The sequence below is a fragment of the Pyrus communis genome, chromosome 5 (assembly GCF_041283825.1).
Source record: "Pyrus communis isolate YQ-2024b chromosome 5, ASM4128382v1, whole genome shotgun sequence".
NCBI lineage: Eukaryota > Viridiplantae > Streptophyta > Magnoliopsida > Rosales > Rosaceae > Pyrus > Pyrus communis.
Genome location: NC_142569.1, coordinates 5,001,275 through 5,016,479, shown reverse-complemented (window position 1 = coordinate 5,016,479; position 15,205 = coordinate 5,001,275).

Genomic DNA, 15,205 nt, shown 5'->3' with positions numbered 1-15,205 from the left:
TCCATGCTAATCATTTTCGTTAAGTAGTGTTTGCCCGTCCAGTAGCACGATATGCTCTTTATGTACTTTGTTCATATTCTTCATCAGCTTAGTGGAAACTTGAGTCTTGATTAGTTGTCCAAATAGGACCATATGCTCGGTAGTTTAATTGTGTCTTTTTTTTTTTTTACTTTATTTTATTTTATTTTATTTTTTTTTGAAACAAGTAGTTTAATTGTGTCTTGTCTTTATTTCGTCGTGTCAGATTAGAAGTGTACTCAAACTCAACACAAATTCATCAGCTCGAAGTTGACTAATATATGCTTGACATGAAGTTGTAAATGACACAACTTTTTTGAACTAAAAACAATAAACAAATTAGGTCAATATGATATGGGAACAAGTAAAGGAGATTCCAATATATAGATGGATGAATGTTTCTTATTAGTGAAGAAATTAGGGATTTGAACCACCACATGTTGGCTCAGTGGTCAGGGATAATTCAAGCCTGTATTGTACACTGAACATCATGGGTTCGATTTCTGATGCTGGTAATGGTGAATCACACGATGGTGGCCAGTAAGAGGCTGAAATGCCTATAAGAGGCTCGTGGGATTGACGTGAGGGGGTAGGGATGGTTATATTTCTAGGAGCGAACTCCAAGCCAATATGAAGCGCATGGATACAAGTTATGCCTTGAAATGAAAGACAATTCCGAATCTGTTTTGTCTACGAACAAGGAAGCTATAAGTAATGCAACTATGAATCTCATGAAGAGTTCGATCATGGCTCAGGATGAACGTTGACAGCATGCTTAACACATGCAAGTCGAACGGTTACCAAATTGACATTGTGCTTATCCCCAATTCACCACAAAATGTTTGGGCTTGATCAGTTGAGTCATCTCAATCCCAAATCTTTTTGAGCATGGGCTATACTTTTTTTCAACATCAGGATTATTAGTACAAAATCCATTTCCAGAAATAAGATTTGCAAGCACACAAATGCCTTTTCTATTTTAGTTTAGAATTAGAATTGTGTAAGAAATTTGAGATGAAATTTTACCTTAATTATAAAGAAACAAAACAAGACTGCTTTAAAGGTCTCTCTACTAAATACTTGTTTCTTTGAGTATCCAACGAAGAAAGTTGCGGTTCCATCATAAAACTAATTGACAATATAGAAAGTAGTCCAACCTTTTATAAACTCTTGTAAAGTTTTCCTTTTATCGATGTGAGACTCTTTTACCTTTATATCTTCACAATATGCATCACATTTTTTTTTTCTTTATGTCAATTTAAATATTCTTTATCTAATATCCATAGCATTCTCATGATGTAGAACTGCAACAACAAAACCAGCTTGGATTGCCCTTACTTAATACTACATAATAGTAATATCATATTCACTTATAAGTGAGAGATTTTAAGTTCGACTCATATTCTTTAGTGTAAATAATATTGTTTATGGAGGCAGATTGTCTGCCCTCCTGTTACCTTGCCCTTCTCATCCCCTTCTATTTGTGCAATCACGGTTAAGCCACGTCAACATTTTATATTTCTATTATTTTTTGTCTTATTATCTTTATTAAAAAATTAATATAAAATATTGACATAGTTTAACCGTGATCGCACAAATAGGAGGAAATGAAAAAGACACGGTAGCATGAGGACAGACAATTTGCCTCCGTTGTTTATATTCAAAAACCGGCTCAGATTGCAATGACATTCCACCACTCACGCTTTTGTATCCGAAGTGCTCCTTCCACAATATTAACACTCGGCTAGGTGCCTAGGTGCCTAGGTGCCTAGGAGATGATAGTCCTTCCCTCGTTTGAGATGACTGCCACTCGTTCATCAATATTCAAGAGCATACCATACCAGTACTCAATAAAAGGACGTCCAACCACTTGAAATCTACTATTTTTTTCAACTTGGAATATTAGGTCCTTTTCATGTTGTGCCTATCTTCATGTGTCTTGAGATAGCCCACATATTCTGCAAAAATTATTATATCTTTTTTCTTTGAAAAATGATTAGTAATTTTGTTACGACAATTCATATTTTTGAAGGCCGAAAAGGTTTATAGAGGCATTTGAGTCTCCCTCTTCTGATCATTGTAGTATGATTCACATGTACTTGAAATCGAATTCTTGACGTGCCTTGTAAAATAGAGCTTGGCATTCATTCGCAGGCACTGGGTCATTCCGTAATGGTTAATTTAATAAGGTATCTTATTTTGGTGAAAGAGAATTTATTAAGGTAGGGGAGGAGGGAGAGGGGAATAATGCATATAATATAGATTAGCATGAATCATAATACATTATGAATTATGATCGTGTGGGCACACGCGCGCGTGTGGGAGCCCAGCCCATATTCCAATCCAATGTCAAAAAGGTAAACGAGGAAATCTAGAGAGCGGAATTGCGCGGGACCCACAAATCTAAGAGATGAGCTGTTGCTTTGACACCTATCGCTTTCCTCCTTTCCCCACAATCACTCACTTTCCCCAAAGAGAGAGAGGGAGAGAGAGAGAGGCTGCTGGCATGATACTCTTTCACTCAAATATATATATTTTTTAATTTTTTTGGAGGAAAATAATTTATAGTTTATTATTTATTAACTTATTTTATACAAACCAAGTGTTTTATTTTTTATTTTTTTGACATAAAAAATGTGTTTTATTTTTTACTTGTAAATAGTATGGGGACCGTGGAGGTATGACAACGTGACATGGTTATCTTTCCATTCAATTATGGCTTCGAAGGGAAGCAAAAAGTGCAATCGCACAAAGCTTTAAATTTGAAGAAGTTCTAAAAAATTCTATCATCTAATATTTATATTTAATAATGTTATGTAATAAATTTTTTTTATTAGCATTTTAAAATTTCATTGAGCATTTCTCATAATTGTAAATTTTCTATTTCTATATATAAATTTGAAGTGCAATATGAAATATTTGAAGTTTCAATAACAACACCCTAAACATGATTTTCATTAATTTTATTATAGATAATATTGCTATATATTTAAGTGAAACAGAAAAATAAGAGTTTTTGATGCTTTTATAATTTTCATTGTTTGGTTGTTTAAGATTAAAGTGATTTTGATTATTTAGTAAATGTTATGTTTGTAACTATTGTTACTTATTATTTAATGATATTTGTAAACTTATAATCAGTGAGTCATTAAGTTTGTTTTGATTTAATTTCTTGCTTTTTATCATCAATATATTGTCCTACTTAAAAAAAAAAAAAAATTCATCTTTATAAATTTAGCACAGGACTCTCAAAATCTCAAAGACGACCTTGATCTTATTTTTATTCTTCTTTTATCCTCGTGATTTGCCCTTTGTTTAATTTTTTATTCTTTCATCCTCATTATTTTTATGAGTAATGCTAGGTAGACCAATTTTTTTAACCAAATTTGCAAACTAAATGATGTGGTTGTAGGTAATTAGATTATTAATTAAATGTCGATTAACATGTTTGTTTCTTATTGGTGACACGTCATTTGATTTAAAAAATTTGATCTCCCTGGCGTTACTCTATTTTTGTTATTCTCAGCAGAATTTCAAGATATTATGCTTTGAAAATTTTGGAGTCATTTATCTATAAAGTATATGTTGTATATAACCACTGAATGTGAGATGAAGAATCAAAGGAAATCAAGCGAGTGTATATGAGTCACTTAAAAAACAATACATACTGTGTAACTGTAGGTAGGAAGATATACAAAAGACGGACTCGTTATGCTTTCCAGCGAATTATAGCAAGTTTATTTCAATTTTGATTCCGCTGCTTTCCGGATTCTAACCCTAATTTTGAAAAAAAAAAAAACTGCTCTAATATTATCATAAAAGAGTCAGGACCCACGAATTTGTTGGGGTGTGATCTACCTGCAGGACACCTTTGGATCTTAAAATTTTGCAACTCTGGCCATACAATTTGGTCGTTAATTCGGCTGACTCAAAGGGACCCTACTGAAATCGTATCTATCGACCTCCATATTCTGGAGAAAAAGATCGATTGCATGTTTATATACAATGCGGTTGATAAGTAACATGAGTCGGTGGTGCTTCTGTTGTCCAAATTTTTTAAAACTTATCGTACTCATGATTTGACTGTTAGATAGGTGGGTGGTACTTAGGTTTTCAGATTGATGGCAACTAGTATTGGTGCCTTGCTTCAAATTCTACACCATTATTCAATACAGTCATAGTGTTAGGTTTTGAAATTCTTTTTATTAGTTTCGCTTTCAAGTAAGAGGGTTGTTTTCTTTGATAAATCAATACTTATTTTGAATCCTGATGCTTGCAATTTTTGTTGAACGGTATGTAAAAATATAAAAAAAGTGGCTTCTTTATAAGTCCTCAAAGAAGACTTGTGGTATACTCTAGCACTGAAATGTGGAAGCCTTCCCTCTCTCTAAACTTTTTGTAATAAAAAGAAAAGAATAATTAATAAATTAAAAAACACCTCAACAATTTTAGGTTTTTTAAAATAAAATAAAAACACACTTTAAGAGATCAATCTAATAGTAATGCTGTAATCAATTCTCAGTTGCAAAAATCAAATGAATTAAAAAAAACTCGATAGCAAAAAATTAACAAAGATGTGTAGAAAGTAAAAATAGGTCTATGAATAGTACTATGAAAAAGATATTAGAAGGTAAACCAAAGTTTATGCCTTTAGCCTTGTGTAACTAAAGATGAATGAGTTCTAAATATAATATATGAGCCATATTGATATTTGTATCTTGTTACATTTTGACTTTGATCATTATATCATACTAGCCTCTATGCATGCACTAACATAAATGCGGGATGCTTTTTTTTAATTACGAGTGCTACGTGCGGTGAAGATGAGTTGCATAGATTGTTTGTCATTGCTATTTCTTAAGAGAGTGTTTTAACTAAAGAACAAACCAGTTTGGATAAGAGTTTTGAGTGGGGTAACCAAACGCAAACTGCAAGATTTTTTTGAACAAATCTCTTACTTTCAGAATAAAAGCGAGAAGAAACCCAAGCTCCAACAAATTACGCTCAAAAAGAGAGAATCAACCTCGAGATTTTGATTGTATCATGCAAGTTGAGGATGTCCTTAAACTTAAAAGTCCTGAGAAGAAAAATGAAAATTGAATCAAAACTAAGGAAAAGTATTAAGACATACACTGGAAACAAACGCGCATGAACTCCATCAAAGTAAAAAAAATTAACACCAAAATCAACTTCCCAATTTGATCGCAAAGGAAAATCACCTTGCGATTGAAATTAAAAAAAATATATATATATATAGTAACTTATCCAAAAGATATGATGGAGCACGTAAAAATTAAAACATTTGAATTGTATGTGGGAAGTAACCGCTTGGTAGTGGGCAATGAAATTAGAAGAATTTTTAAGAACAAACTCACTACTAATTAAGTTCCTTAATTTTTCTTATTGCTAATAATTTGAGAGGATGAAACAAAAAGAAAAACTTGAGATTCTGGTTTTGTTAATTAGCGTGTATAATTGGTTTAATGGATATTAAAAGCTAAATAAGCTTTGATTAGGAATATGATTAAAGCTTGAAAGGGACGGTAATATTCTCCACTTGGACTTTTGGTCTTCAGATAGAATTCAAATTCGTATCACTTAATTTAAATGTTGGTGATTTGGTCTAAACCTTTGTGTTTATTACCTATTAGGCTGTACTACCATCTCTTTTAAGCAAATGCGCTCTCTTCTGAGATTCCTTTCTCCCTATCGTGAATCACAAATAATAATATTTAATTCAATATTTATTATTAAAATAATAAGTAATAATAAGGGTTAAGTACGGATAGTTACCCAACATTTAGATGTGATTCCAAATTACTCTAAGCCTTTTAAACCATTTCAATTAACTACCTAACGTTTTAAAAATTAGATAGCCATTAGGTCCGCCTTTAAGTGATGATTTTACCAACATTAAGTGACGATGTTTTTAGCATTAAATGATAAGGTGGACAAATACTAAAGTTAGTCTCTATTTTGTCGTCTTTGGAGCTCTAATTTCCTAAATCGACTCTTTTTAGCCAAATTAAACCATAAATTTGTTTACCTAAACAACTTCGATTTAGAGATTAAAGCTCCATAGGTGTGGTATACAGACCTGAGATATTTCATATTTATTGGTTACTGCTAGCTATATGACTTATCAGTCAATAAGGCTGCTAATGTACAACTACCTATGTGCCAAACTGAAAATGATGGGAATTAAATTTAAAATATGAGGTGCCAACTTATTGAGGGACGTCGTAAGTGGTCTTTTACTATAGTAGTAGAAAGGTATTAAGTCATTGCATGATTGTGTGGGTTTAAACTCTATCAGTGACTAATTTAATATTTAATTAAACAAAATTTATCATTTGACAAAAAAAAAAAAAAAAAAAAAAAAAAAAAGAAAGAAACTTATTGATGGAAGCCGGACATTAAACCTTTTTCTTTCAATACATACATAAATAAATAAAATACTAAAATATTTTGGTATATGAAGTGTGTGTGTGTATATACCGGCCATTTATCCAAAGGGATCCTTATTTTTAGGTAAAAATGGAGACTAGTTGTAGTGCCTTCTTCACGTCGAATTTCAACGATCCGAATTGTATATTTTAGAAGTCTCGATTCATATATCATCCTTGCAAAAATTCAATTAATCTGAAAGCATTTTCTCATTTAATTATCACGTTTTCATTGTTTCTTAGAGAACAAAGTGTTCATCAATTTCTTTGAACTCATTTAAATGCTTTAAATATTTTTTATTTGGCTATTTTGCAAGGACGATCTATGATGTGCAACTTGAAAAATAGACCGTTCAGATCGTTAAAGTTTGATGTTGTGTGGGTCCAACAACTATAAAAATGGGGATCCCTTCCCTTAAAAGCTTCGTATACATACATACATACATACATACATACATACATATATATATATATACATATAGGAATACATATTGATAATTTCAAATCTAGATTCGGATATTTGTCCTAATATAAACAATAGTGGCACTATGTGTATTCGCACTTGCATGATTGGGATACATAATCATGAATATTACTACCACATGCAACCTTCATTTACAGAAACTAATCACGTTTTATACATGCAATTAGAAACTTTAGTGCAGCGAAGAACGCAGCCCATGTTCAGTGAATATGAAGCTCTCCCAATGTGCTTACCAAAATTGCATATATATAGCTGATATTTAGCTTTGGATTTATACCAAAACTAGAACAGTGGGTATTTGAGTTATAACTGAAAACGAAAGAATTAAAGGTGTTTCTTTTCTTTTCTATGAAGCTCGATCCACATGCACTAAGAATTTGGAGTTTCTTGAAGATGATGTATCCATCTCATATACATCTTTTGTTTTTCGTTCACATGGGAAGTCGATGGGAAATTTTGGTTGGTATATAACACTTATTTTTAGTAAATTATGATGTCACCTCTTTTGTTCATTTTATATGTCGTTTTTTATTTTTATTTTTTGACAAATTTATTCAGCACTGGATCGATCACTAACTCGAAAACTAATTTACATGCATAATTGTTGTGTGAAATACGTACCGTGATAATGATTTCCTTCATGCATATAGGTTAATCATATGTATATTTTTGGTATTGCAACTCTTACAAGCAAGTCTTCCGTTTTCTGTATAGATGCATGGGTTTTCATCCTTTTCATGATCCAATTGGCTGCTGAATTACTGCAACATTATGGAAGAGTGTGAAATAATAGCTAACCCGTTTGCTTTTACACCATGGGTAAGAAAGGTAAAATAAATAGGAGAATTTTCAAGAGGGATTAAATCCGCATTCATGGAGGGACGAGTTCAATGAAAAGGGTGGGCAGCTATTCACCCAGACTTCGAATGATCTCCTTACCGACAAGATTTGCCCACAATTGAGAATGGTGGGGTGGTGTGGGGATCAAATCTCCTTTTCTACTCAAAATCATCAATCATTATTTGCTTTTCTCATCCATTTCTCCCAAAATCAATCATTTTACTCAATTTCTCCATCCGGACTTCTCTCTTCAATCCTTTCAGTGCCACTATCGCTAAGATCCATCACTAAGCTACTACATAATAACTACCATGTTTTGACTGAATTTTATGGACTCTCAAACTAAAAATCCAAATTATAACCAAAACTAGAATATTGATCGATTCATACACACGTACAGGAGATGTATTAATACATGTAAAGATTTCAGTTTATTATATCAAGTTGCTTCGAAGTAGTTAGATTACATTTGTTTTATGGTACTCCATCAACAAGAAAAATATATACTTCTCTTCTACTATACCTTTGAAATCTAAAACAAGAAATGAGAATTCAATCTCGACGACCAAACGAAGTGAAGAGGAAGAGAGTGACGACCAATCAATTGCATGGTAAAGGTCCCCTCCATCTATCCAAGGGATGGAAGCCAGAGGTTTTTAATTGGTGTCTCCTCCAGTCTACAATTTGGGTCTCACATCATTAACCAATATGTTTTCCTCTCATGTTTTACTTAGTTCGTAGTTCAATATTCTGGTTTCCTAGACGTAGAGGAACCACAACATGAAAAAAAAATAAAATATATATATTTCTCTACTACTATAACTTTGAAATCCAAAACTAGAGATGAGAATTCAATCTCGACCGACCAAAAGAAATGAAGGAAGACAGTGACGACCAGTTCCATTGCATGGTGAAGGTATTACATATATGCCATTGACGTCGCTTGTTCTCGTAAACTTGTAGTAATAATAACGTGTGGGGGTAATGTACTGTGTGCGGTATAGTTCAGGGTACCGTTGACAGCGACCAATAGGAAGGGCAATAATGTTTTAGGTCATGTCACGTCCTAATCCCTTGAAACCCATTTTTCTCCTAACTCCTCAGCGAAAGGTTAGGATTCGTCCTTTTGCCTCGTTTGGTGTTTGTCTACATACTTCTCTATATATTGATCCGTACAATGGCCAGATTGCGTTAATGGTGGTGGAGTCAAGTTTTATGTGAGGAAGGGTTCTTTCATATGTGTATGGACTCGGATCACTTTGGTTCCTTAATAGTTCCGCTCTTATGTGTTATTATATCATTTGTGTTGAAATGCAATGTTGATTAAGAAAAAAATTGAAAAAAAAAAAAAAAAGTGTGCAAGCAATATAGAAGGGAAAGGAATTGTATACGGTATTAGTGTAAAAATAATTGGTCTTACCAATATCTTAGAAAGTAAAAAAAAGAAAAAGAAAAAAAAGGTTAAAGTCGACTCTAACTATTTACTATTTTTTCTATAAAATGAATTCTTATTTCCCATTATTGCAAGCATTTTGTTTTGCATTCCTCCCTCCCTTCTCCTTATTTGCGATGGTTTAAGGTTGCTTATATTTTTTTTAAGGCAACTTTTTTAAAAAAGGAGTTTTAACGAAAAGTCCGCTTTATTATTCACTTTAATGAAAAACCATATTTTTACACTAAAAAGTCAAACTTGGTACTATTCATTTTATCCTTATCGTTAAAACTCAAAGTTTTCAAGTCTTTTTCATTAGTTTTTCTTTTTAAAAAAAAAAAATTTGAACTAAAATTGAAAAAAAAAAAAGTTTTTTTTATCTTCAAAATCATGGATGCAAAATAAAAGCAAAAGCAACTTTACACATGCTTCTCTAAAAAGTATTTATTATATAGGGGCGCGGGTGAATAGTACCAATTAATGAAATTTTTTTATTACCAATTGTGACGACCCGTCTCAAATTATTATATATTTTTCTCCCCGAGTGTGTAAAGTGACGAATATGCCCTCATTGGCTTGGTAACGTGGATGCACATATGTAGTTTTAAATTATTTTCTCGCCATCATAATTAAATCGTACTTGGCGTCACGAGCGCGTTAACACGAGTTAGGGTCGAGTCGGTTTTCTAACGAAAAAGTTATGACGATTAAAGAACGAGAATGGGTAGAATTATATTTTAGGGTGGATTATATCTATTCTTGTCCACCAATCACCTTAATTCCTACTTTTTTGGGTTTGATTTCACTTTTCTTTGGACCACTTAACATAACTCTCTTTCCCTTTCTCACGGAACCCCAATCAGGGCCATGATATTTTTCTTTCTGGCTAATCCCGTACACGCGCGCACACACACACGTACGCATACCCTTACCCTCTCACCTTTTCTTGATCTTTCTCATTCGTCCGTACACCCGAGAGCATTCCCACACTCAAACTATACCAAAACTTAACAAATCGACTTTACTGAGGCTACCATCACGCTTCTCTCGACTTCATAAACCTAACCCTACCCTTAGTTTATAGAACGGAAGTCGGAAACATGAAGAACCAGAGCTCCGATGAAGAGCTGATTTCCTCTTACGCGATCGTGGGCATTTCACAAGGTTTTAAGGTTTAAGTAAGACTCTAATCGACTCCATAGAGACCTTAGAGTAGGTTTAGGGTGGAGTTGTCATCGGGAAAAGAGGATTCACATAGTTGCAGACTTAGTTGCAGGTTTCGAAGGTTTTTCTGACCACTTTCCATTGGTTTTTTACCTCTAATAGGTATGGTTGTGTTCTACTCTTTAAGAGCTTCAAATCTGTATAAATTTTATGGATTTTGGTTGAGAAATGAAGAGGATATTAAACTTTGAAATTTTTCTAGAGACCGGCGAGTATAGATGGCGGCCGGTGGTGGATTCTGGCAAGTCACCGGAGAAGAAGGGGCATATTTCGTTAACTTTAACGGAATCTTCTAACAGCGTCAGTTAATTTTAACGGAATATTCCCTAACATCGTTAGGGGTTCCATCAGTGTGCCAGACATATGCCTGCGTGTGGTCGGCGCGTGAGGGCGTGTGTGACATCCAAAAATTATTCTAAAAATATGGGTGTGTTCGTGTTGTCAAGGAGATCATTTTGGTATATTCAAATACCCTATTTCGAGCAACGTATGAGAAGTTATTCCTCGGATTTTTGTATGTGCTTTAAAATTAACGAAAAATTAGTTATTTCGAATATAGGTGAAATGTACCCCGGGGACAAGCGTGGACAAGCGAGATTGGGGGCTACGATCCTGCTACTTATCAGTGAGTGGGCATTTGCTTTATATATATATATATATATCATGGTTTCCAGAACATTTTTTAAAAATGATTTATGCTTTAAATGTCATGTCAAAAATGAGTTACATTTTAAGTATTTCATTATTATCAATTTTGAATTATATTGTTTGATGTTGCAGAGGCTCATGTAAGCTTCATGTGAGTATATTGTGATGGTATTGGTTGCATTGCACATCATTATGCATAGATGCATTTAGAGCTCATTATTGCTGCACCCTGGTGTTAGTGCTCCCGTCCAAGGTTAGGGCACAGTCATTCACGTGATGTTCACCTCCCGCACCGCACGCTCACCTTGGATCCAAGTTTGGTGCCAACTCTGTCGTACATACCACAATAAATGGTTCCGACTCGTAGGTGACCCGCGATTATTCGCAAAGTCTTCACATGATCATATCACTTGAGCGTACATATTTACACCCAGCCCTGTCATACAGACCACAATAGGTGGTTTCGACTAGTGTGCTAGCATATACTGATGAGCTATGGGTCTAATCGTACAGGTCACATTAGGTGACTCCGACTGACATATTACTTTATATTGATTTCACCTAACTTACATTTTTTAGTGCGGAAACGTTATGACATGGCATATTTCAGTTTTTACTGGCCTTGTGCATTGGTATTCGTCTGTGTATACGTAGTATTATTTTACGAAAGCTATACGGGTTTTACAGTGAGGGGTTATTATGTTGAGAAAAGATAAATGTGTTTTCAAACGTTTTGTTTTTGCCCACTCACTTTTCTGTTTTGCGCCCCTCCAAGTCCTAGGTAATTGTACATCTTGGTGGCTCTCAAGGACTTCTCGGCGTTCTGACGATCTACTAAATAAATGTAGGGATCTTCTTCCTATTTTGTATAATTAGCACTTAGTTGGTTTGACTGCACTGTTGGATTACCAATGCTCTGAATACTTGTATTTGGTACTTGATCCCTTTCACACACTTAATTTTATCACTAGTTAAATAAGCTTAGGTTAGTTTTTATTTATTCGCATTTACTTATTACTATCATCACTTCTGTTGCACATTCGGCTACGTAACCCTCACATGACGGCCAACACGTCTCGACTTCGGTCGGGATGTGTCACCAATCCTATTCCTAACTTTTTTTTTTTTTATAGCTAAAATAACATTTTTAGCACTATAGTTTACAAAACACTTTTTTTTTTTTTTTTTGATCTCACAACACAATAAAAACAATTTCATAAAATAAAAAATAAAAAAAAAAAGGAAAAAAAAAAAAGCTCTTGGTCTCTTCAAGCTGACAATCCTTTCAACGGAAAACCCTAGTAGCGTCGCAGCCATTGTCTATGGTTGGTATCGTACGTTTTTCTGTTATATAAAAAAAATTAAGAATTAAATTTAAGACATCTTATAATATTAAATTAAAATAAATAAAAATGGAAAATTGAACATACCATTTAATATTACAGTTTAGTGATATTCTTTTTTACTTGTAAGTGAGAAGTATTATGTTTGATTATCGGCAAAGACGAGTTTAAACCACATTATTGTCAGTCTATTGTGAAATTAAGATCACCCTCTTCCTTTATGTAGATAATATCATTTGTACAAAAAAAAAAAAAAAAAAAAAAAAGGAACATTAACTTTGAGCCATCCGACCTCTTGTTAAAGGATAGTAATAACTTTAAGTGCGCGACACTTCCTTCGATCGGGCTCAAAAGCTCTCCACATAATAATAAGTACCTTATCCCGATTTTATGCTATTCTTATCACTATTAATTAATAATAAATATCATTCTTTCTTTTGAAAACTTTGAACAATAATCTTATTAATTTTAGCAATACAAATAGGTTTTACAAAAATGTTAGTATAGGAGAAGTCGGTTAGGATTCTGTTAAGATTAGGTTTTTGTAAACTTCTATGGACTTATGTTTACTGTGCCATAAGTCGCTTAATTAGTATATATTTATACTATTGTGATATCAATGAACCAATACCATTACAATTCTACGTACTATCAGAGCATGTTATTCTTATATAGACCATGTTAAAAGAAGGAATCTAGTTATATATACGGTCTCATGTATTTATTTATTACTTTTTTTAACAAACAATATTATTCATACTAAGAGGGAAAAAGTGGGCTAAGCTTCACAATAGATTAACAATAATATGATTTAAATTCGCCTTTTACGAGAATCGAACCTTAAACGAAGAATATCACTAGACCGTAATACTAAGTGGCATTTACGGTCCCATAGATTAGTTGTATGAATTAAATGAGATGGGGACTATGATCTGAATATATCTCTACTTGGCCATCCGTATATCCATGGATCGGGTGGACCTAAAGAAAGGAAAATAGCAAACTATGTCCCTTATCATCTCTAAAAAATCTTGATTGATGCTTCTCTAAACACACATTTTCTCTCACATTTTTCTCCACAAATAACGATCAATTATTTACTAGCTATGATTTACGTTATCGGTGAGAGAGAAACAAAGATTTTCATAATAAAATTATTTTATTGAATAATCTAATGTAGTAACAGACCAAAAAAAATCAAATATTGTTCATGTGTAAATTTGAATCAAGAGAAGCTAACGAGGATTGATTGAGTTGGTAAGAATTGTTCTCTTCGCTAGACCAATGCTTAGATTCAATTATTGATGCCAGCAAATCCTTTTTGTGGGTGATCTGTAAAAACAGAAAAATATGCTAAGACCTTCTCTGTAAGTTCTCAAAGAAGCTTGTGGTATATCTTAACCCTGGAATGTGGTAACCTCCTCTTCTCCTAAACTTTTGCTTATCGAAAATTTTGAATTAAGTGAAGATAATTGTTTCCCGTGTTTCTTTTTCATAGCTTTTATTGTAAATCGTTTTATATTTTTTCGTAACTAAGATTTTAGTTTCTTAGTTGGTTGTCGTCCTTCCTATATATGGCTGAGCCCTACTAGTTTAGCCTGAATATGAGAGAGATCAAAGGCAAAAGCCATGTAAGAGGTAGTGCCAAACATTGAACGACGGTAAACCAAACCAACCTCCTTATCCTTGCAGACCTTATTTTAAAGAAAAAGTCACAAATGATCACAGCTGCCCACTCCTATAATTTTTATTATTTTTTCCTTAAAAGGCTCTGATCTATGAATATTTTTGGAGAGACATTGTGTAGCCTGTAGGTCGGGCAAATGCTTCATCCCATGCTTTGACTTGTATCATATACCAATCTCGTGTTAGATCGCACGTATAACTTGGAAATTCCACAATTAGACGCATAGTGTATATAATATATATAGATCTTGTTAGATTGTAGCAAAAATGGAATAGGGATAAAATTATCTGTAACGTCCCGTCTCGAAATATTTATTTTGGAAAATAATATCGATGATAGGCCTAAACTAAACTCTTTTTTATTTAACTACCCATAATCACTATTCTTTATCCAAATTCCTTAATCCCTGAACATTTCTGTAACCATATTTTAGTTACCAAAATATACAATTAAATTCTCAAATTGAATCCCCAATTCCTTCTCTTATGTCAACTTCCCAACAAAAGATAAATCTCGATTATTTAAGGCTGCATCTAACCCTTGTTAGGCTACCTACGTACCCTTGAGCGGCATCAAGTCTTTTGTAGTTCACCTTCCATTCTTTTATCCATTTCCGAAAATAGTCTAGTAACGGAAATTGGAGCCTTCTAGAGTGAAGATTAAATTTACAAAAATACCCATAACTTCAAATGTTAATAACTCTTTCTTTATAATTCCGTTTTACGAACGGTTTGCGCCTACACGTTCGTGAAGTCGAGCTCTATCCAAACATATCAAGAAATACAATAAAATATATGAGGATAAAATACGTTCTCGTATAATTACGTTAAGCCAACTAGGGGCATTTTCATCTTTTCCACTTATCGATACAAATATCCACCGTAATTATAAATACGTTGTAATTACGAATACGACTACAAAATACTTATTTTAATATTCAAATCCAGGAACGGATTTTCACATTTTCCCACTGAAATTTCCCTAACCATTTATTGATTTATTTTCCTATTTCCTTCACATATTCATAAACATAAATAATTAATTTATATATTTAAAAATTTCAGGGTATTACATTGTCATAAA